This window comes from Danio rerio, chromosome 17, assembly GCF_052040795.2.
Source record: "Danio rerio strain M-AB ecotype USA chromosome 17, GRCz13ab, whole genome shotgun sequence".
NCBI classification, from domain to species: Eukaryota; Metazoa; Chordata; class Actinopteri; order Cypriniformes; family Danionidae; genus Danio; species Danio rerio.
The window spans coordinates 5564720-5590011 of NC_141037.1; the positions used below are offsets into that span (position 1 = coordinate 5564720).

General features: G+C 36.6%; 1 protein-coding gene and 1 long non-coding RNA gene across 7 annotated transcripts in view; both read left to right on the plus strand.

The window, feature by feature from the left end:
* The window catches only part of LOC100334314 (kelch-like protein 29), a 376785-nt gene that overhangs the window by 109860 nt on the left and 241633 nt on the right, over positions 1–25292 (plus strand). The gene's annotated exons all lie outside the window — the stretch shown is intronic.
* LOC147839884 (uncharacterized) lies at positions 2827–5854 on the plus strand. The gene is made up of 6 exons (XR_015512981.1): positions 2827–3078; positions 3399–3505; positions 4469–4598; positions 4774–4859; positions 5172–5214; positions 5312–5854. It is a non-coding gene; the product is annotated as an uncharacterized LOC147839884 (long non-coding RNA).

Sequence of the window (25292 nt, forward strand, 5' to 3'; positions counted from 1 at the left end):
TTTGAACGTGGCATGGTTGTTGATGTCAGGCGGGCTGATCTGGTCAGTAACTCAAATAAGCACTCGTTACAACCGAGGTCTGCAGAAGAGCATCTCTGAACACACAACACGTCCAACCATGAGACGGATGGGCTACAGCAGCAGAAGACCACATCAGGTGCCTCTCCTGTCAGCTAAGAACAGGAAACTGAGGCTACAATTCACACAGGCTCACCAAAACTGGACAATAGAAGATTGAAGAAACATTGCCTGGTCTGAATCTTCATTTCTGCTCTGACATTCGGATGGTCGGGTCAGAACTTTGCATCAACAACATGAAAGCATGGATTCATCCTGCTTTGTATCAATGGTTCAGGTGGTGGTGTAATGATGTGGGGGATATTTTCTTGACACAGTTTGGGTTCATTAGTACCAATTGAGCATCGTGTCAACACCACAGCCTACCTTAGTAGTGTTGCTGACCATGTCCATCACTTTATGAGCACAGTGTACCCATCTTCTGATGGCTACTTCCAGCAGGATAACGCGCCATGTCATAAAGCCTGAATCATCTCAGACTGGTTTCTTGAACATGACAATGAGTTCACTGTACTCAAATGGCCTCCACAGTCACCAGTTCTCAATCCAATAGAGCACATTTGGAATGTGGTGGAACAGGAGATTGGCATTATGGATGTGCAGCCGACAAATCTGCAGCAACTGCGTGATGCTCTCATGTCAATATGGACAAAAATCTCTGAGGAATATTTCCAGTACCTTGTTGAATCTATGCCATGAAGGATGAAGGCTGTTCTGAAGGCAAAAGGGGTCCAACTCAGTACTCGTAAGGTGTACCTAATAAAGTGGCCAGTGAGTGTATAGTTTAAACCAACTGAAATCAAATATAAGTTTACAGAGATATAACTTTTTTCATAAAATATATATTATATTTATGAATCACAAACCTGTTAATGTGTATATTTCATTGTTCTGTTTTTAACTATAATTATTATTTTTACTAACCAACTTGATTTCTTAAATTTTTTATTTATATTTACCTTCTTGCTTTATTTTAACTAATTAATCTCTTTGTAATATATATTTTGTGGCTGAGTGCCGGTGCAGTTCTCCATTATGTCTCCTGTGATGTTTTAAATGACAAAATAAAGGACACTTGACCTTACACTTGAACTCTTATTATCATTTCATTTGGACTTCAGTTGTGCACTTTTCAGTTAGAGCTATAGCAGGATCTCGACTGTGCGACTGCTGTTTCAGACACATTTGTGTCTTACTACTCCCTCGTAATCATGGCCATCTCGTGTTGCCTCTGGAGATGCCCTGAAAGCTTCTTGAGTGTTTCAGCTTCTGTCTTTCAGAGTCGCTCATTTAGATTTACTTAAACTGCATTATGCAAAACGGCCAGTCAGAACAAGCCAAAACATGCTTGAACTCGCTGAGGGCAGGACAGAAAATAAATATTTCCTCATCATTATACAATCTTATGAATCTCTTGTTATCGTGCTTCAGCATTGCTCCACTTCATATTCCTATTTGTCATAATAACAATGGCTCCACGTTGCTGTAAACAACTCATAAACAGGCATAATTCTTGTCATTTTGGAAAGAGTTCAGATTGTTTGGATTCAGGAGTTGCACAACCGGGATTTTCATTGGTCCAGCAGAATGATTGCATGATAAGTAGCAGGTGACTAATTTTGCCCAATTAATACAAGATTAGATTAATGCATTAAATAAAAAATAAAAAAAAAAAGTTATTTCATTAGGCCAGCAGATTGATTGCTTGAAAATTGTAACAAGTTTTGCCCAATTATTACAAGATTAAATTAAAAACTATTTGGAAGATTGGCATTGGAATGAAAAAAAAAATAAATAAATGAAATAAAATATTAAATAAAAACTAAAATAAAATATAAAATATTATTAAATATAAAATTTAAAATTATATGTAAAATTAAATCAAATGTAAAATTAAATATAAAATTAATTCAAATTGAAAACTACATATAACATTTTAAATAAAACAAAGTGAAATAAAAGAAAATATTACATTACATAATAAAATATTATAGAAAATAAAATTAAATAAAATTGAAATGCACTTAAATAATACATTTAAAATTAAGTTCAATTATTATGAAGTAAAAAATAGAACACACTAAAAGAACATATGAAATAAAATAAATAAAATAAAATAGAATTAAATTAAAATAAAAATTCAATTTAAAATTTAATTAAATATGAAATTAAATATAAAATAAAAAACAATAATTAAATATAAAATCAAATAAAATATAAAATAAAAAATGTAATTAAATATAAAATTTAATTAAATATAAAATTGAGTATAACATTTAATTAAATATAAAATTTAATTAAATATAAAATAAAATTCAGTTTGAAATTAAATATAAAGTAAAATTAAATACAAAATGAAATAAAATAAAATATTAAATTAAATATTAAAATTAAATTAAATTAAATATACCTAAAATAATAAATATAAAATCAATATTATGTAAAATAAAAGGACATATTATAAGAACATAATAAATCAAATTAATAATATAAAAAATAATAAAAATACAATTTTAAATAAAATATAAAATTAACTATAAAGTAAAATAAAAGAAAATAGTAAATTAAATATTAAAATGAAAATAAAATTTAATTTAACAAAAACAGACTTAAAAATAATACATAAAATTAATATAAAGTTAAATAGTAGAACATATCTAAAACATATCAAATCAAATTAATAAAATAAAATAAAATTTTATAAAATTAAATAAATTATGAAAATAAATTTAAAGTAAACAAAGGAAAATACACAGCAAATTCATCTGAGTTAAATTCTCGGTGTTGAAGCATTTCAGAGTAAAGTGTTGACGTTAAAGAGTTAGATTTTGATAAATGAATATAATAAGAGTTAGAATTGATTTTATTCAGTGCGAAATCAAGGAGTTATCTTTTCTACACTTGGTGGTGTTATTTCCAACATCCGGGAATTCATGCAGCCCCAGTCACTGAAGAATTTTCCAGACGCCATTTTCCATCTGAGGTTTAGAACAGCAACTGGTGAGTCAAACTACCTAAATGTTGGTATTTTACTGACTTTCTTTAAGGAAATACAGTTGGTAACATATTGTTAAGTTAATAACTTTAGAATGGAGTGATAATTTTAATCTTCTGCGGTTCATTCATGGTCGTTTGTGTATCTAGCTTAACTGCATTACTATTCACTTCTTTTCAAGAATGTTTTTATATATGCTCACGCATACATAGTGCATAAAAACATCAAATGTACATGTTCAACACATTTCTGTCACGCTTAATGCCATTTTGTGCGTTGTTACCCATCTGTAAAATAAAATCGACACTTCTCCTTTAATTCGAAGCAAACTAGCGAGGGAATCCCCGGAGCAGCCTAGCCTACTCTGCCCGGATGCTAACGGCAACACAGGACGGTTTCCTTAAGCTCTGGAGAGTTTCTAAAACATATCTGGTGAGTAAATGAACATATGCTTACTTGTAAAAGGCTTCCTGACTAAAACATATGATTGTTTGTTATTCGTGTACGTTAATTTAGTTATTTTAAACACCGCGGCACTTTTAAACTGGTTCATTCGTGGTCGTCCATATACCGTTAGTCCATAGACTCGCGTGATAACGTACGCTTGAATTATATTAAGTGTTGACAACCATTAAAGTCGGAATGTTAACATTAATGTCTTTAAATGACCGCGTTTGCACTTTCTCAGACATTTAAGGTTACAGAAGTCTCCCGGAAGTTGCGGGACTAACGTTAACGTTATCCCGCAAATGCACAGAGACTCCCAGATGCCCAAGTAGATGCCCGTAAATGAATGATAATCTCCCGGAAATCGCGCGTCTCCCGCCCGGTCATTAAACACTTTGCACACCCCTCTCCACCGCACCCCTCCCAGCTCTTCAGGTACGTCGCGCGCAAGTCACCACCACCGCTCTTCAAGTACGTCGCGCGCAACTCATCCCATTGCTCTTCAGGTTCTCATCTCTCCCGCTACCTCCCGCAAATCAACTCTGTATCCCCCGAAAATTACTTTTCCCAACTCGGGATGTCTGACGTTAGTAAGTTAGGCTATTTATGTAGTCAGGAACATCTTAGTCAAGCTTTTTCTCCCGCATGATAATGTGCTTAAAACTATAAGCTAAACTTAGCATGTACTGTACACAACATTTCCTTTTTATTAAAGACAATTTAGTGCGTTGTAAACAGCCACCTGTCTGTAAAATTAATCAACTGATTCATATTTGAGCAGCCTAATGATGATACAGGTTTGATTTGTAGATTTATTATCAATAATCAACATCTGAATCAAAAGATATCTGAAAAAGTGTGAGGCATACTTTGTGATGTTTATCTCTCCTTTTTATCTGAAGGTTATGCATATGTGTGGATACTAATTTTTTGTTGTTTTTTTAACAGCCACAGTTCTCTATACAATAACACAAGACCCTGTGACGGTGGCTGATTAGAGACGGATGGTGTATTTCCAGAGTTGGTGAAATGACCAAGCACACCTTCTTGGTCATATGTGGTAATAAAAATAATGAAGGTATGTTTGATAAAGTTCTGTATTTGTTTCACATAAGCTGAGAGGGTATTAGAGCATTAGAGAATAACAAATGACATGAAGGTGATAAGTTTTGTATTGTGGGTGAACTGTTACTTAAATAATGTTTTGCTCTTTACTTTGCACTTTTCCTCTTCTGCGTATCCTAATATTTTAGATTATATTTGGACCTGAAACATCTGCTAGACTCCAGGAAAGGTGGCGTCAATACTGGACCTGAAAGGGCCTAACAAGTTGAATCTGGTAAAGAAACATGCACGCGCACACACACGCATGCACGCACGCACACGCTTACAGAAAAGTGTTGTTTATGAAGTTTATGAATATTTTTTACACTGTGGCCAATATTTTGGGGAAGTCAGCATCACTAAATGATATAAAAGATTTTAAGCTCCTCTAAATTTTGCTCCAAGTGTTGTGTTAAATTCAGGATTCTGGACAGACAGCTGCCTGTTTTTCCAGTTCTAGTCATAGTGGTTAACCTAATTGTTTTTGGAGATCCAACAGTGATGTATGTGTTTTTTCTACTTTTCCATATCCTGTCACCTCAACCAGCTGGGAGAGTCAAGTTGTGGATCATCATGTAGATTTTCAAAAGGTGAGTTTAGATTTCTTGAATGTTTTATTTACTTTAAATGTTCTTTTAAATATATCATAGAATTTGATTGCAATTTGTTTTCAAACATTTTTCTTAGTCATGCTGAAGTCTTGAAGAGTTCTTAGATGAGCATCACCCTATATCCGTGCATCAGGAACCACCAGACGAGCGATCAGCAGCTGCTACATCGTCATGGATAAAAAGGTCATCCTGTAGCTGGGAAGCACTTCATTCACAGGACATGCTTGATGAGATTTCCTAGCTCCAGTTTGTTTTCACACAAGTTTACAGCATTTATACCTTCATTTAAACTGCTGTGTTTGATATGGAGGACCAAGGAAACACCCGAAGTGAAAGATTTGCACACCAAGTTGTTTAAAATGTAATTTTACAAGAAAACTATGCGTTCAGAAGAAAACTATGAGTGACGCTATATTGAACTTTCAAATTGCTCTGATAACACATCAAGTTTGGACCAAAGGACTGAAACAGCCTTTTTGAGCACTGGTCATACATATTTTGTTGATACTGTCTGTACTAATAAAACATTTAAAGCATATTTGACATTGTTGCATTTTAAAAACTGAATGAATTGTTGAAGTGGTGAATGTTTTCAAATAAAATGTTTTTTCTTTTGTAATTTACAGTCTATTTTACCTTTTTACCATATTTACACTCAAGAGAGTTGAATAAAATAACAATATATTGTAGTAAAAAAATTACTACCAGGCGGTGTTAAATATAGTTACATTTTTAACTCTGCCCAGAGTTAAAATTAACCCTTACTTCGGTGTCAATGTGCCAACCCTTTTGAAAGTGTTGATTTAACTCTGTTTTGAGTGGACCCCATGAGACACTTTCAAAGTGTTGAAATTAACACCCATAGAGTTGTTTTGGGTCCCCATATTTTGCTGTGTAGTTAGTTAAATTTTAAAATAAAATAAAATTAAATTAAATACATTTTGAAATAATACATAAATATAGATTTTAATCAAATTTACATAAAGTAAAATAAAAGAAAACATTGAATTAAAATAAAAACTTAAATATTAAATTAAATAACAAATTTAATTTAAAAATCTATAGTAAATTACATTAAACTTACAAAAAAAAATTTGGACTTTTCTCCAGGAAAAAAAAATGAATAGGAATTGCTGTAAAAAGCAGCTTGTGAAATATTTGAATAAGATTTAAAATTTCACAGTAGGGTGAATAATTTTGTCTTCAACTAATGAAATACTAAGCATAGCAAAATATTTCATTAATATACAACATATTGCTATTTAAGCAGCTCTTTGTACATTGGAAGCATTGTATTTGAATCCTGGTGCATTTCCTTAGACAGGCTTGTGTTCTAAAGAACAGTGGTAAACTATTTGTTGTGTGTATAATGATCGATTGTGTTCTTGGTTTGCTGCTTCAGCTCTCAAAATGTCGAGTAACTAATTGGACTGAATTGATTTGGAGAAATTCTCAGCTTTTTCAGTCTTTCTCTGCTGTAAATAACATTCAGAGAGTCATTCAGAGATGATTTGGTGTCTGTATAGGGCAAAAAGCCATGACCCTTTCAAGAACTGCTGTTCATTCTCATCTGCAGCCGGTCACACACTAAAGCCAAAATAAAGGCACAAACTAAAGGCCAAGAGTTCCTCCTTTGAACCATTGGGGGAAAAAATAAGCTTCTCTCTCTAAAATCATCATCCGTTTGCCATCAGCATCAGAGTCTCATCTCTGGGGATGTTTGTACACTCAAATAAATGACTTTTGCTGCTGAAACAATGCGATTCTTAAGGGATTTTTTGTACAACTAGATTGCTTTGTGTTCAGTCCACTAAAATTTGGAATATATATATATATATATATATATATATATATATATATATATATATATATATATATATATATATATATATATATATATGTAACTTAATCATTTTGGGTTGTGACAACTTAAAGAAATCTTGTGGAACCCAGCATTTTTAAATAATTTTGGCTGCTTGTTCAAACTACTTATTTAAAATGAGCTGAAACATCACAATTCCTGAGGTTTTTGGGGACAACTTAATTGTTTTATGTTCAATCCACTTTAATGTGTTACAAACGATTAAGTTAATTGATTTGTGCTCGGACAACATGAAGGAATTGTGTGGAATCCTACATTTTTTTGCACCAACATTGGCTCATTAAAAAAAAAAAAAAAGCGTACCCCTGGTTACATTTCTGGAGATTGCAAATTATGTAGCCAGAAGTACGTATGGCTGCATTTCGTCTTTAAAAGAATGCTGTGGGGCGGTATGACGCCATTCCTTTTCGTGCTAGCAGCTGACTGCTTACCTCTGTATGGACAACTTGCCCACTGTTACCAGTTTGTCCATATACAGTTGAAGTCAGAATTATTAGCCCCCTGAATCATTATCACCCCTGTTTATTTTTTCCCCCAATTTCTGTTTAATGGAGGGAAGATTGTTTCAACACATTTCTAAGCATAATAGTTTTTTTTAAATCATTTCTAATAACTGATTTATTTTCTCTTTGCCATGATGACAGTAAATAATATTTGACTAGATATTTTTTCAAGGCACTTCTATACAGCTTAAAGTGACATTTAAATGCTTAACTAGGTTAATAAGGGGAACTAGGCAGGTTAGGGTAATTAGGCAAGTTATTGTATAACAGTGGTTTGTTCTGTAGACTATCGAAAAAAAAAAGTTGAAATGGGCTAATAATTTTGTTTTAAAAAATTCAAAACTGCTTTTATTGTAGCCCAAATAAAACAAATAAGACTTTTTCCAGAAGAAAAAATATTATCAGACATACTGTGAAAATGCCCTTGCTCTGTTAAACATCATTTGGGAAATATTTAAAAAAAGAAAAAATCAGAAGGGGGCTAATAATTCTGGCTTAAACTGTATGTACATACTGCATATGTTGGAGTATTTTAGACGTAGAGAGGAGCTGACTGCGACTACGGGGTTCAAGTCCAGCAAAGAACGATTTCACAAAGCAGATAAGACAAAAGCAAAAGCCAAAAAATAAAACAAACAAGTAAATAACAGGGTGGGAATGTGGTCAAATCTAAAATTGTGGTAAAAATGAGGCAAGATTGCTTTTTCAAAATACTGCGGTTGGGTTTAGGGCAGTGGGTGGGCGGGTCAGTAGGTGCTTTTGAAAACAGTATCGATTGGGTTTAGGGAATGGGGAGGGTGGGTCAGTTAGTCGGTCAGTTTTCTCTTTTTAAGTAAAGCTATTAAGGTAACCTAACCATTTTTTTGTTGAGACAAGATGGAGGAAGTGTGTGGAACCAGAATTTTTTTACAGTGTAGGTTATTTTATTAAACTTATAAATTATTAAGGGGGTCATGGTGGTGCAGTGAATAACACGACTGCCTCACAGCAAGAAGGTCACTGGTTCAAACGTCGGCTGGGCCAGTTGGCATTTCTGTGTAGAGTTTGCATGTTCTCCGTGTTCGTGTGGGTTTCCTCCGGGTGCTCCGGGTTCCCCCACAGTCCAAACACATCCACTATAGGTGAATTGGTTAGGCTAAATTGTCCGTAGTGTATGAGTGTGTATGGATGTTTCCCAGTGATGGGTTGCAGCTGGAAGGGCATCCGCTGCATAAAACATATGCTGGATAATTTGGCTGTTCATTCCACCGTGGCAACCCCAGATTAATTAAAGGACTATACCGAAGAGAAAATGAATGAATGAATTATTAAACTATTGATAAAAAAACAAATAAACAAGCAAACAATAAAACAAACAGAAAACAGTAAAAATTGTAATTTAACAAATTAATTTACTATTGATTAAAAACAAAACAAACAAAAACAACAATAAAAAAAACTTTAAATCTATTTTACTTTATATAAATTTTATTAAAATCTATATTTATGTATTATTTTAAAATGTATTTAATTTTATTTTATTTTAAAATTTAACTTACTATTTTCCTTAGTTTACTTTATATTTCAATCTGAAATTGAATTACTATTAGTAAAAAACAAACAAAAAAAAAACAGTAAAAATGTTTAATCAATCAGAAATTGACTTACTATTAGTAAAAAAACAAAAAAAAACTAAAAAGAAAATATTCAATTAATCTGAAACTGAATTACTTTTAGTATAAAAACAGTTAAAAAAAGCATTTTATTCGATCTGATATTGATTTACTATTAGTATAAAACAAAAAAAAGTAAAAAAAAAAGTTTAATCGATCTGAAATTGAATTACTATTAGTGAAAAAAAAAACAGTAAATTGTTTTAATCGTTCTAAAATTGAATTACTATTAGTGAAAAAACAAACAAAAAAAAACAGTAAAAAATGTTTCATCAATCTGAAATTAAATTACTATTAGTAAAAAAAACTACAGTAAAAAACATTTTAATCCATCTAATATTGAATTACTATTAGTAAAAGAACTAACAAAAACCAGTAAAAAATTGTAATCGATCTGATATTGACTACTATTACTATTAGTAAAAAAAAAACAATAAAATAAAATAAAACAGTAAAAAATATTTTCATCCATCTGATATTGAATTTCTATTAGTAAAAAAACAATAAAATAAAATAAAACAGTAAAAAATATTTACATCCATCTGACATTGAAATACTATTAGTAAAAGAACTACCAAAACCAGTAAAAAAATTTAATCGATCTGATATAGAATTACTATTAGTAAAAAAACAAAAAATAAATAAATAAATAAAGTAAAACAGTAAAAGAACTAAAAAAAAACTGTAAAATATTTTCATCCATCTGATATTGAATTACTATTAGTAAAAGAACAAACAAAAAAAAAAACTGTAAAAAAAACATTTAAAGTAACCTGAAATTGAATTACTATTATTAAGAAAAAAACAAACAAAAAACAGTAGAAAACACATTTTAATCCATTTGATATTGGATTATTATTTGTATAAAACAAACAAAAAAACAGTAAAAAACATTTTAATCCATCTGAAATTGAATTACTATTAGTAAAAAGCAAAACAAAAACAGTAAAAAATGTTTATTCAATCTGATATTTTGATTTTGAATTACTATTGCTAAAAAGAACTAACAAAAACCAGTCAAAATGTTTAATCAATCTGATATTGAATTACTATCAGTAAACAGTAAAAAAAAAAAACATTTGAATCCATCTGAAATTAAATCACTATTAGTTCAAAACAAAACATAACATCTGCACGTGTTTTTTTGTCAAGCCCACTCACCTGTCTGAGGCACTCAGAATTGCATACATGTTTTAAATGGTTTAACAATTAAAAATGTGCACTGAAATAAAAGTTAATCAAAAAAATTCTAAACTATAATAACCTTACTTCTCAAAGCCATAACGAAAAGGCAAAACTCCTCACAAAGTGCCAGTCCTGACAAATGACGGATCATCGGCTGCTGGAGCGAGCGCTTCTGCCGGCTTCTGTGTTGACAGCGCAGATAGGAAAAGCAAATAAGAGCATGACAGTGCGGATGCTGTATTTGGCTTTGTGAGAGGCGGAGAGCGTTGCTGCCCAACGCCTGGCGGATTAGGATGGTGGAGGACAGCCATGCGCTCGGATGGAGAGACGGCTTATTTGACTGTGGGGAGTGATCCTGTGCGGATGGAGGATGAGCTCAAGCATGCTGTCGCTGTTTGACAGGCCCTCGTACAGTACGGTAACCCACACGTGCCACTTAAAGAGACCTCACGTCCTGTCAGCTAAATAACACCACAAAGACATGCATTCAACCTGTCCGGAGGATTTTTCTGCTCGCGTTCTGATGTCTGAAGTGGTTTCGACACCTGTCTTGTGTACTTGTGATGGATTGTTCCACACAATTCCTTCATGTTGTCCCAACAAAAATCGATTAAAGCCCCGGTCACATCACACGAATTTATCACCATTTGGTAACGATTTCCTTGACATAGGGTGCTGTGGGGATTCTTACATGACAAATGGGCGTTTTGACACAAGATTCAACCGTTTCATCTCGTGAAAAGTGGCATAGTTCACAACAACCGGTTCCATCCCTGCGACGCCGCACAACACCATCGCAGAAAGTCTAGCATGTTGAATCTTTTGTCTCGTTCTTAATGGCGATTTCCGTCACATGTGTACACTTATGCCTAGTTCAGACTGCGTGATTTTAGCCCCGATTTTGGCTGGCCGACAGCTTTTGAGAAATCGCCGACAAATGCCTGAAATCACAGGCAAATCGCTGCTCATGCACGTAAGTGACAATCACACAGTATGAACGATCAAAGACGCGATCTGAGAGAATCGCTGATGAGTCGCCGATGCCTGTGAGAAATTTGGCATGCTGAATATCTGGAGCTGTCGGCGATTCAAATGATGCCGTGTGAATTGAGTTTTGGCTGAAAATAACATCAGCGATCGCCTACAGCCAATGAGAGAGCAGCTTTCACTTGCGTGTGTGTGTGTGTGTATACCTGCTGCAGGCCAGCGGGAGGCTGGGGGAGAAGTTAAAAGCCCTCTTTTTCGGTTTATTTGGACCCACGAAATGGAGGAAAAACTTGTGGAGGTTTGACAGGACTTAGGAGCACCCGTGTCTGTTTGACGTTTCATACAGAAAGAAATTAGTTTATTATCAACGTTGAGGAGAAATGGCTAATTCCCTTTAAACCCAGGTGAGCAAACATGTACATGTTCTACCCCATTAAAGGCTTCTTTCTCATTATGTAGTTAATAACAAAAGATATACGACGTGTTTTTGGCTGTGAGACGTAGTTTGGATGAAGTTGTCGGCGATTCTTCCTATAGTAAAGTCATGCAATGTGAAAGTCCCTGTCGCCGATCCATCCTGCAGTGTAAACAAAGCAGCGACGAAACGCTAGCCCAGATAGTCAAGCAGTGTGAAAACATCTGTGACACGACTACTTTGAAAATCCTGCAGTCTGAACTCGGCATAAGCAATAGGAGCACATCATTTCTCGGTTATCTCAGCAGGTGCTGCTGTTAATACACCGGTCAGGTAATCAAAAAATAGGCTGCATATTTACTTAAGGTTTAATTAAACAGTTTAGTCTGTTGGGATTAATAGCTATTATAAAGAAACTGTATCATTATCAGTGCTCATTAATCTTTTTTTCACTGTATAATTTTAACGACTCTGATTTTAGAGCAGCGAATGAATCTCTCATTTAGATTTTTCATTTGATCACATTAAATTACAGAGGTGCCACTTCTTTTAAAGCGCACACATCTATAATGAAAGCATTCGACTGCTTTCCCAACTGTTTATGCTCATTAAAAGAGCCCATATTATACATGAATTAGGGTCATATTTTGGTTGTAAGGGTCTCCAACAGCAGTCTAATGTGCATGCAATTTCAAAAAACACTTTCATGGTCTTATAATCTGCATTTATTTTTACCTAATTATCCCAGCGACTCCCATATGAATCGTTCAGTTATTCATTTGTTCCCGAACCCCTCAGCGCGAAGCTAATCTGCGCTGATTGGACCAATGACAGCCTGTTGTGATTGGTCGATACTGACTGCCTTCAGCACGAGACAGAGTAAAATGCCCAGCAGGTAATCAACTATATAGAAGTAGGTACAATCCATACACGCTTCATAGTGTAAGACGTGGATTTTGGCTGCCAGTGGGGGAATGTAAATACAGACTATGGACTTGAAAATACCGACTTTTATTGAACAAAATCTCCAAGAACTGGCGAGGAGATCTCCTAGCTTGTCACACTCTACCTGCTCTTTTTACACACACACGCACACCCACACCCACACACACACACACACACACACACACACACACACACACACACACACACACACACACATTACCCTCCTCCACGGAGGTCCGTAAACAAAGCAGCACGTGTCGCATTTTCTATGTGGCTTTACACGCGATATGAGAATATAGCGAGTTTACCTGATACAGTACACGCGGTTACAAGTAACAAATCCAACACAATCTCACGGCAATTCGTAACTTTTTCATTTAGTGGCTAGTTCGTACGAATTCGTACGATCTAATTTGTAAATTTTAGTACGATTTGCTTATCCCCCAATGACGGTTGAGTTTAGGGGTGGGGTTAGGTGCGACGCCTCCTTTTTAAAATCATACAATTTCTTACGACTGAACTTGTATGAATTCGTACGAATTAGCCACTAAACTGCCAAAACGTAAAATACTTACGTTTTCTCGTGAGATCAGGCTGACAAATCACAATTAAATACATTTGCAAGCTAGAGTAAACGAAACAACAACTTTAATCGCACGTACTTACACTTGTGAAATGGAGGAAGAAACCGATCCACGTTCTGACATAGTCCATCAGTACTCTTTACTGATCCTTCCTTTAGCAAACGGCCGATGAAGTATTCTTTGTAGCATGTAGTTTCCAGAAGCACTCAAACTGCTCAATGCTGGGCTATAATGCTGAGGTTTCATCTTTGGGTAGAGACTCAATAATATCCATCTGCACATTGTGACTTCATTTGACCGGTGTGTGTGTGTGTGTGTGTGTGTGTGTGTGTGTGTGTGTGTGTGTGTGCGTGCGTGCGTGCGTGCGTGCGTGCGTGCGTGCGTGCGTGCGTGCGTGCGTGCGTGTGTGTGTGTGTGTGTGTTTGTGTGGCTTTTTCTGTGCTAGAGGGCGGGGCCGCTGGTTTCAAATCTCCCAGTTTTATGTAATCCACTGTAATCCACACGTGAGTCCAGCTGCGCTCTCATGGAGAGAAAATGAAAACAAAACCCAGCAAATTATAAAAGCAACATTGCACGCTTGTTTTTCCAACACAACATGGCGTCTCTCTGCCGTCTGAACACTGTAACATTATTGCATATTAATGAAGTTGCACAATAGAGCGCGCTGATTGGTTTGACCTATGTCATGCATTAATGCTGCACACTCGGAGACGTAATACGGTACTCCCAGGTACAGACGTCCAGTCTACATGCTGGAATACACTGTAAGATTTCATGGCTGTGACGCAGCTTCAAAAATTTGTTTCAAACTGGAAGTACGAATTTGCTTGAAATAACGCAAAAACAACCAATTTTCCCTTTTTAAATAAATACATGTGTCCTAATAGTGTTTATAGCAGCGTGCGACACATATACGACCGTCAACAGCTCAGAACATGTGTTTCGGTATTTCGTGACCCTTTAATGTCTATTGCCACCCTTTGATCGAAAATGCGGGAGAAATGCAGGAAAATACTTTAAAGAGCCCATATTATACATGAAATAGGGTCATATCTTGGTTGTAAGGGTCTCCAACAACAGTCTAATATGCATGCAAGGTCAAAAAACACTTTCATGGTCTTATAATCTGCATTTATTTTTACCTAATTATCCCATTGACTCCCGTATAATTGTCCAGTGATTCATTTGTTCCCAAACCCCTCCTTAGCGCGAAGCTAATCTGCGCTGATTGGACCGATGACAGTCTGTCGCGATTGGTCGACTGCCTTCAGTCAGAGGGTAAAATGGCCAATAGCCAATCAGCAATATAAAAAGTAATCACAGTTCATACACGCTCGATAGTGTAGGCGTGGATTTAAGCTGCCACACACACACAAAAACACACACACACACCTCCGGACGACAACGCTCCCGCTTCCACCCACACCCGCCAGGTTTTAGCCTGAGAACCCGCTCCGTTTTCTGCCCGCCGCGCCCGATCCCGCTAGAGCGGAGGAGAACACTACCAAAAATCACCCAGCTAAACAGTCCAGACAGCCAAGCTGTCTGTATAAACACACACACAACACCAAGCACACAAAGCTCGTTCGCTCGCTCGCTCTCTCTCTCTCTCTCTCTCTCTCCCTCTCCCTCTCTCTCTCTCTCTCTCTCTCTCTCTCTCGCGCTCTCTCTCATACGCGCGCGTGCGCACTAACACACACACAAGCACCAAGCAGACTCTCTCTTTCTAATTCGCATGGCAATATCCGCGATATTGCTAGACAGCCCGCTCCCGTCCCAAATTTAACCCGTTACCGACCGCTCCCGCGATTTATTCGGAAATTTATTCCCGCGGCTGTCCCCGCGCTAGATTTCTGCGGCATGGGAATAAATTTCCGAATAAATCGCGGGAGCAGAACTCTAGCACGGAGCTCCATAAACAAAGCAGCACGCGTCGCGTTTTTAACGTGACTTTGCACGCGATAAGAGAATATAGCCAGTTAACCTGATATAGTACACGCGGTTACAAGTAACAAATCACAACTAAATACATTTGCAAGCTAGAGTCAACGAGGCAACTTTAATCGCACGTACTTACACTTGAGAAATGGAGGAAGAAACCCATCCTGACGTCCATCAGTAAGTTACTCTTTACTGATCCTTCCTTTAACAAACTCAGATGAAGTATTCTTTGTAGCATGTAGCTTCCAGAAGTTTCCAACTTATAATACTGATGTTTCATCTTTGGGTAGAGACTCAATATAATATCCATCTGCAGTGTGACTTCAATCGACCTGCATGTTTGTGTGCGTGTGTTTGTGGGTGTGCGTGTATTTGTGGGTGTGTGTGTGTGTCTGGGTTTCTGCGTCAGAGGGCGGGGCCTCAGGTTTGAAATCTCCCGGGTTTGCGCGTGCACGTGAATAACTTGGTTTCGTTCGTACGTCATGGCGAAACACCTAAAGACTCGGTATTAAGGCGACTCGTTTGAAGCACTACGAGTCGACTCTTTTATAGATGAATCAACCGTTTTAAACACTGTATTCTTACAGATTTAAGCCATAGCTGGATACTTCACTTCACTTAGAGCTGTTACACACTACATGGAGGGGAATTTTCAAAAACCCATAATATGGGCTCTTTAATGGGGAAAACAGGTGGGTTGACGTGTGATTTAATTCTTTTTTTTATAAATCTTCTGTTATGCATGTTTTTGTCCTGTCACAGTCATTTTCTCTTGGACTGTGGAAATGTCTGTCATGAAAATGTACAAAAAAAAACAAGTTTTGGGCAGTATAGTTACTAAATACCTAAAACGTGAAATAAAATCATAATAACTTTAACTTTTATTTAAGCCTTGTGATGCAAATCCAATTAGATCCAGTTGTTTGGCAAACAAAGCAAGTCTCTCATTTATTATATCTACTAAAAGACGGACAATATTACTTTACAAACTGTGCTGCGTCATAATAAATCATATAAACGTTTGCATATTAGTCAATAATATCACTGAAATTAATATAAAACTGAATAAATAAGTATTTACACACATTTGCATTAGTAAATAAATAGACTCAGTGATTGACGAAATGAATTCTGTGTGGGCCTACACACTTCACAAATAAAGCCAAATGACAAATATTACATTTCTATGTGCGTTCTTATTAAAATACTTTCAATTCATTGGTATGGGTTTGTGAATGAAGAGCATCCGCATGATGTTTGCATGCCACAACTCCTTTTCAAGGTCAACGCAACCTGAATCTAAAAGCAGATGTACAAAATAAAGTGGAGCATATCGGCTCCTTGAAGAAGTTGATCATTTAAAAGAAATAAAAGGTTTATAATGTGAAATGATTGCACATTATTTATGTGAAGAATGCTAAATTACATTTGAACTGTACACAGAAGGTGATTAGATGATTAGCCCTCCTGTCAAATTTGAACTGTTTTTCAAATATTTCAATAATATCAAAAGGATACGAAATGCAACTTAGATGTATACAAGTACATATGAAGAATTCAGATAAACCTCATATTAAACATACTGTAATATATAAGCAAACATACCTAGTTTACATATTTGCGCCTGATGAAGAAAGACAGAACTTGTTTTAAAGCTATATTATCCTTCTGAGACCCCGTCCATTGACTTGTGTCCTCCCTCTGTAGTAGACATTGCGTTTTCATTAGTTTCCTTTGAATTCTTTGAGCTACTCTGTCAAGTCCTGTTGTACTGTTCAGAGGACATCCTGGGCTTTCTAGTGATATGTCATTTGATTGGCTGGCATGCTAGGAACCACTTCTTACACTGCATCCAAAATGGCCGACATAAAGAAAAGCACATTTTATGGGAAGGAGAGAGGCATGTCAAATTGAGCTTTTTAAATGTTTTTTTTTTTACTGTTATTATTACATACATATTTGTTTATTAAAGTGTCAGGAACAATGCATTAACTTTCGAAGTTGTTAACTTCGTATGTGAATTACTCAGTTTGGATGTTGACGATTTGACACGATCCAGGATCGTTTCGTTCTTCAAAGCTGATCCGAGAGTTGTTGTCATAGCAACAGTTCTGGTAGATCAAACCTGCTCGGCAGCAGGCTCAATTCATATAAACAGGATTAGATCGGCTCAGTTCATGCAAAGAAAATACTGAAAGTATGTACCAAATGCTGATATTTTCTTACAGTAGTAGTTTTATACACTTGGGAAAATAGTAACTATTTTTAACTATATATATATATGATCAAGATTTCGAGGATTGATAGATCTGTCCTTCACAACACACGCAGCGATCTCAGATCAGTTTATCCAGACATTCTAATCTGATTCGCGAACTTGTTTGAAGAACCAAATTAGCGAGAGATCAGTTATCAAGATTAAAAGATCCAGGATCTGCCAAATAATCTTAGATCATTTAAGCGAGGTACGAAGAACGGACCCCTGGACTATTTTAATGTCATTAATGACTGCATGTTGTAGGGGGCAGAACCAAAGCAGAGAGGATCCTTTATAAGATAGTTGCGGGAGACTCTGATTTAAAGTCTGACAATCAGACAATTAGAGAATTAGAGTCAATTAGAGAATGACAATCAGTTTTAAATCACTTTTATGTTAAATTTTTTTGGATTAACATCGCTTCTTTTTTTTCCCCGGAATTTCAATACAAAAGAAAAAATGGCTTTTGTTTTGTTTTTGTTACATTAGTATTGGATTAATATCCCTGTTTTTATATGCATGTCAATTTAATAAATAATATTTCTGCAAAATACTATAATAAATCATTCAATTCAAGAAAGATGCAGAACATTTTTTTTTTAGTTAGTAACTAAATGGAAAAATAACATACAGTTGAAGTCAGAATTATTAGCCCCCTTTTGATTTTTTTCTTCTTTTTAAAATATTTCCCAAATGATGTTTAACAGAGCAAGGGAATTTTCACAGTATGTCTGATAATATTTTTTCTTCTGGAGAAAGACTTATTTGTTTTACTTCCGCTTGAATAAAAGCAGTTATTAATTTAAAAAAAAACATTTTTTGGACAAAATTATTAGCCCCTTTAAAATTATTTTTTTTCGATAGTCTACAGAACAAACCATCATTATACAATAACTTGCCTAATTACCCTAACCTGCCTAGTTCACCTAATTAACCTAGTTAAGCCTTTAAATGTCACTTTAAGCTGCATAGAAGTGTCTTGAAAAATATCTAGTAAAATATTATTTACTGTCATCATGGTAAAGATAAAATAAATCAGTTATTAGAGATGAGTTATTAAAACTATTATGCTTAGAAATGTGCTGAAACAATCTTCCCTCCATTAAACAGAAATTGGGGAAAAAAATAAACAGGAGCGCTAATAATTCAGGGGGGCTAATAATTCTGACTTCAACTGTAAATCTGAAGAAAAGATGGACAAAAGAAAGTAAAAAAAAAAGTCTCACTTCTGCCACTCTTTAAAGGTTTTGGTTTGGATTTGTGTCATTTTAAATGCTCAGTCTCGTTATGCGCTGATTTACATTTCTATGTGTTCATGGGAATAAAGCAGGCAAGTCAGCCGACCCAATATGTGAGCAGGCAGAGCAGGATTCTCGTGATGACCACCAACGCAATACCGTTCTTTGTTATGAGCCGCAGTTTCAGTGTTAAGTCAGTAAAATCGAGCTTCTTTGGCGATGATGTGTGCAGTGTTGAATTTTACATTTAGCGGACATTTGCGCTGAACACATAGTGAATGCATCAAGATACGGGCACCTTCTCCGGAAACACTCGGTTGATCTCGGCTGGAGGATCAGCATTCACCTCATGTCATGATTTCTGTCATTGGTGCAATTATTTTTAACTTTAGGTGAGAATTGCAAACCTGTGTACTATTCACTCTTCAGCCGTTTGCATTTCCCGTGGTCACAAAAGCTCCCTGTTTGTCTGACAGCGGAAAGCCTCGAGTGATTGACAGCTAATATGAGCCAATATAGCGGCAGGGAAGAGCAATTCAGCACGTCTTATCTTAACAGGTCGCACTACACCCATTATATGCAGTCGCACAAATGCTCCCAAATATATGTGTATATATATATGTATATATATATATATATATATATATATATATATATATATATATATATATATATATATATATATATATATATATATATTATGAGGTTGCATAGATTAAGGTTGCGCACATGTGACCAAAACGATCGCAATTTCAAGCCCTGGGTGACCAAAATGTGGTACCCTTTAGCAGGTCGCACACCAGAAGCATTGCTCGACGCCGCGACACGGCCCGCACATGACAGTTTAAAGTATCGCACACCAGACGCGCACATTCGAATGTTATTTAACATGAAACTAATCAGATGGCGCTCTGTGGCGCGGCTGAAAAATGAAATGCGTCCTGAGCCGTGGCCGGGCGCAGTGTGTACCCTGATAGAAACCTATGTTTAGAATTCCAAAATGCCATGCCGCAGAGCGCCGCTTCTGGTGTGCGACCTTGTTTTGACAGTGGAAATGGTCATAAAAGCGTAACGAACTGTAACATACCGTACCACTCAGTGGAAACGGGCCATTGTTATCTAATGAGAATTAGTTGGCATGTAGATGCAATGTAACTTAAATTCAACAAACGGACCATCAAAATAAAGTGGGACCAAACATACAGTATAAATAGTGTTGTTCTTTCACAATAGTATTCGATTGTTTATAACAGAAATAGCAAAGACATGTCCACAGATGCTGTCTTGCTCTAGTTATGGGCATACCATTGCAGGAAAAACTGCAAATGAACACACATGAATATGTTCTACTGCATTTTACTTTCTAAGCTTCAGACTTCAACTTTACATCAAGTCTGAATGTGTGGCTTCTGCCTGCGGACTGAATGAAAAACCTGTTTCTGGACTGCAGCTAATATTCCTACATAATCATGACATGAGTTTTGTTTTTCTCCGCATTTAAATCGCCTAAAGGTGTGTGTTGTACTCCATGTTTCTGATGTGAGGGAACGTTTAATAAGAAGTGACATGTTTGTTTGTTTTTTCGCCACCCAGACTCATTGGGAACATGTGCCCAGGGCTACTATTTTGAGAACCAAGAAATATGTACTACGTCTTCTTGTAGTTTTTGTTTTCACAAATCCACACATTTTATGGCTCGAACACACTGGGACGCTTTTCGTTTGCGCTTATCATTAGCGTTTTTTGAGATGTTTCAAACCCAGGTGATTTTCACTGGTGTTGAGCAGAAGAGTGTGCAAAATCACTCCTTGATGTTAGATGGCGCTACACAACATTAAGCTTCTGATACCTGCTTGTAACACAGAAGATTAAGAAGAGAGAAAGTTGACACGTTTGTTGTTAAAGGTTAAGGACACCCTGGATATCTTTTTTTTATATTAACAGATTTGTGTGTGTTGAGCATCAGTTAAGACAATGTTAGCACCTGTCAGCTTTAATTGTGGGGAAAACTGGATAATTTTGAGCTTTTGTCAGATAATTTCAGTTTCCGGGTTTAAAATGATTTTTGGGGCGGGATCAAAATCGGCGACGTAGCGCAGAACTGCAAGTGCAATGATGACGCGTCGGTTTCTCATTATTATTCATAGCGGAGTTTTCTTATCCTATGAGAAGAGCCGGCTGCTTAATTATTCATTAGACCTGCCAGACCTGCCAGAGTCAAGCCCGAGCTGTGTCACGGACCCACGGACACACAGTATTTAGCCGTTCATGAAGGCTCATATGCGTTTGTTTCCATGATCCACGGGGTTTGTTGCATGTTTTCCCCCGCGATCTTGTTAGGGCCGATCATACAGCAAAGCTATGTGTGTGCTGCTAGCATTTTTGTCGCGAGAGCAGCACGAGAATTAGAGAATGGCGGACGCTGTCTTTTATCAGGAGTTCGTTCACATTCAGACACATCACTGTGCTGCTGTGTTTGTCTAAATCCTCCAGATTACCAGCAGGGCTAATGGTAAAAATAGACAGGTCAGGAGTCTGCTGGATACGGGGATTGAGGGAGAAGTCCTCATTTATAGTGTTTACATGAACACACTTATCTTTATAATTATATAAATTGTGGTTGTGTGTATGTGAAATTACGAATAACAAATGTAGCAGGGCATTAAATCACTGTTTATTTCTTTGCATTTTAACTTTGTAAACTATAAACTCATGCGTCTCCTCACGGTTTGTCTCATTTTGTGAGCTAGCTTCGTTTGCTCACGTTCTCCCCTGCTGGCCACGCCCACTCCTGCCCGATGCTCGCGAAGCTCCACGCCCATTAATCATGCATCTTTTGAAAAAATTCTGAAGTAGACTTTAACCGAAAGTGGGGGGTGTCATGACCCTTTAAAGTTACCGGCGATTCGAACAAGCATGGATGGTTCAACTAGCAGCTTCGTGCATGTGAACAAAAGTGTGAATTTAATTGGTGGAGAAGAAATTTAAGCTGCGCTACAAAACAAGAAAATGAGCATAAGGCGCTTCTTTAAAAATGGCGCTTTTTACGCCTAGCGTTTTGCGGGTGGGTGTGCACGATAACATGTGCGCCCTTTATTTAGTCACGAGGCGTTAAACGTTGATGGAAAATGCGAGCAAAAACATCCCGGTGTGCATGGGCCTTTATGCTACGTTTAATCTGGATAAATTTTAAAGCGCTCCATGTCCACACTACTGTTTTCAGTTCTTTCCAAACTAAAGGTCATCCATACTAAAACGTGATGTGTTTGCATCATTTCCACCTAGCATTTATTTACTTTCTGTTTCTTTGAAGCGTCTCAGTGTTGACTGTGATTGGCCATGAAGCTCATCAGTTTACCGCACTTCACCGCTGTTCACTGAGTGCAAATACAGATACAGGGACACTGGAGTGTTTCAAAGCTGCGAAGATTAGTCGATACATCAGCGCATCGTTCGTATGTCAGCTCATAGACAGACCAGCTGATTGACGCAGCTTTCAAATGCTCCAGTGTGTGTATCTGTGTTTGACCAACTGTTAACTGATAACCGTTCATTTTAACGGAGAGCAAGCGACTACATGAGCGACATCAACCGTTGGGAAATAAGTTGGTGTCACGGATGACACGACAACGTTGAGAGTCCTTCAACTTTATGCAAATGAAGAGTGACTTTCTTGAGCGACAGCCAATAGGAGCACAGTAGAGCTCACAGGATCCTCTCTCAGCTCACTCAGAGGCAGGTTGTATATGTGCTGCATAGACCTACACAGACCTTTTCTCTCCTTTTAGGCCTTCGGTTGACACTGAGATGGCATTTTTTAGGAAGCGGAAATGTATCTTTTTGAAAACGCTGTCTCAGTGTGGACAGAAGGCGAAAACGCATAAAAAAAATAATATTTGTGTTTAATAGGAAAACTTATTGCTGTGGACATGGCCTAAAATACATGACTGGGGCGCAGTTTCTCATATATGCCATTTCTCGTTAATTTACCAGAGGGTGCTGTGTACATTTCTGCCGATCTAAATGTCCTTCTAGCGTGCATACAGTCACCTTGTTAAGCATAATATATCAGCTTGATATCGACTGACCCACACACCCCTTCCCTAAACCCAACTCATAGTGTTTTCAAAAGCAAACTAAAAAAAGCCAAGAAAAGCCTTTGCAGCCACATGCTTCTACCACAAGCTCACGCTGCTGATTTTGGGTTTCATTTTAGCCTGGTTTGTGGAGCGATCCTAGCTGGACTTAAACCCTGATTATCTTAGTTCCACATCCCAAGTCTAACACAGTTCATGATGAGCTACCGAACACCCAGTCATACCAGAAAAGCCATCCATACCAAGGTAAACAGTCAGCACCCTGTAGCGTTTCTTTTACACACAAAATGCAGCCATATGTAACCATGAGCACATATTTCTCAGTTCTCAAAAATGTAGCCCTGGGCACATATTTCCAATGAGCCTGTGTTGTTTATTCCCCAAGAAGTGTTTTGTACGCAGCTGTAGATGATTGCACTTTCACTCCATTAGTCAATGGTTGTTGACCACAACTGTGACCGCAGGTAAAGTGGGTCAGATGTGGCATTGTGTGGTTAGCATGTGAGGGATTAAACAGTCAGCTGCTCAGTAAACAAACTGTGGTTTGAGGTTATAGGCGCTTTTGACCTGCTGAGTTTGTGTGTGTGTGTGTGTGTGTGTGTGTGTGTGTGTGTGTGTGTGTGTGTGTGTGTGTGTGTGTGTGTGTGTGTGCGCGTGCGCGTGTGCGTGTGCGTGTGTGTGTGTGTGTGCATGTGTGTGGTGTGGATGATTTATTGTGGCAGTGTTATTATTTATTGTTAGTGCTTTTATTTCCTCAAGTTCTCTTTTAAGCTGTTAAGTTTCATAAACCATATTAGCTGCATGCACGGTGAATTGACTTTGAGCATCCTTTATGGAAATATAATAGTGTGTAAATAAGATAAATAAATCACTCTAAAAACTAATATTTTAAAATGTTATTTTCAGTGTATATATTCATTCATTCATTCATTCATTCATTTTCTTGTTGGCTTAGTCCCTTTATTAATCCGGGGTCACCACAGCGGAATGAACCGCCAACTTATCCAGCAAGTTTTTACGCAGTGGATGCCCTTCCAGCCGCAACCCATCTCTGGGAAACATCCTCACACACACACATACACTACGGACAATTTAGCCTACCCAATTGACCTGTACCGCATGTCTTTGGACTGTGGGGGAAACCGGAGCACCCGGAGGAAACCCATGCGAAGGCAGGGAGAACATGCAAACTCCACACAGAAACAGCAACTGAGCCGAGGTTCGAACCAGCGACCCAGTGACCTTCTTGCTGTGAGGCAACAGCACTACCTACTGCGACACTGCAGATTTATAGATTTATATTTCCCAAGTGATTTTTAACAGAGTAAAGACATTTTTACACTGTTTACTATATTATTTAGGATGGCTGGATTAAAATCAGTTTTATTATTATGCTGTATTCACAACAGATGCCAGTGAAGCATTAAGCTTGATGTAAATTGAGTGATTTAAATTTTAAGTCAATGCAAAAATAAATAATTTACATTTATTTTAAATTTAAAAAAAAATCCCCCAAAAATGGCTTGAAAAATTGTCAAAAGTATGTTTTTTTTCATTTGTAAGCATATATTTGTATTTATTTATTTACGTACAATTAAATATATTAATATATTGATGCAATAATAGTGTAGTGTTTAGGTTTTCAAAATATTTTTTTATTTATTTAATCATAAACGCTCAATTTAATTCAGTTCATGTTTATTTCTATAGTGCTTTTACACCGTAGATAGTGTCAAAGCAGCTTAACATAGAAATTCTAGTAAATTGAACCTGTGTCAGTCCAGTTTTCAGAGTTCATACTTCACCAGTTGACGAAAGTGAAGGAAAAAAACTTAAGAGAAACCAGGCTCACAACCATTTCTCCTCTGGCCAAACATCTGGTGCAGAGCTGCAGTCTATAGGCAGCAGAGACTGGAGAATGATGAGATTTGACTTTTTATAGATTTGTTTAATTAAAATCTTCTATAACTGTCATGGTGTGTTGTTGATTTTCTTCCCCAAATATTTGAAACATTAACTAAAGATTTTCCATAAAACAACTGTAGTGGTTAGGTTTAGTTTTAATTTGTGTTAACTAAAAGGTGCAGTATGTAAATTTGACAACCGGTGGATGAGCTACGTATTTCATGCCTGATTCAAAACACACGCAAGCGCAGGTTTCCATATTGACATCATCAACAGAAGTTTGCCAAACTATCTAACCAAAAGGCTGATTTAATGCGGATTTAAGTCTTATTTTAAATGAAAGCAATGGCAAACTATATAAAGAATTTTTTCCATATTAAAAAAAAGTTTTTGTCCTAACCAACACCTGAAATTCACAGGCGAACAACAGGGCAAACTGAAAATGATCACCTCAGGTATATCTCGT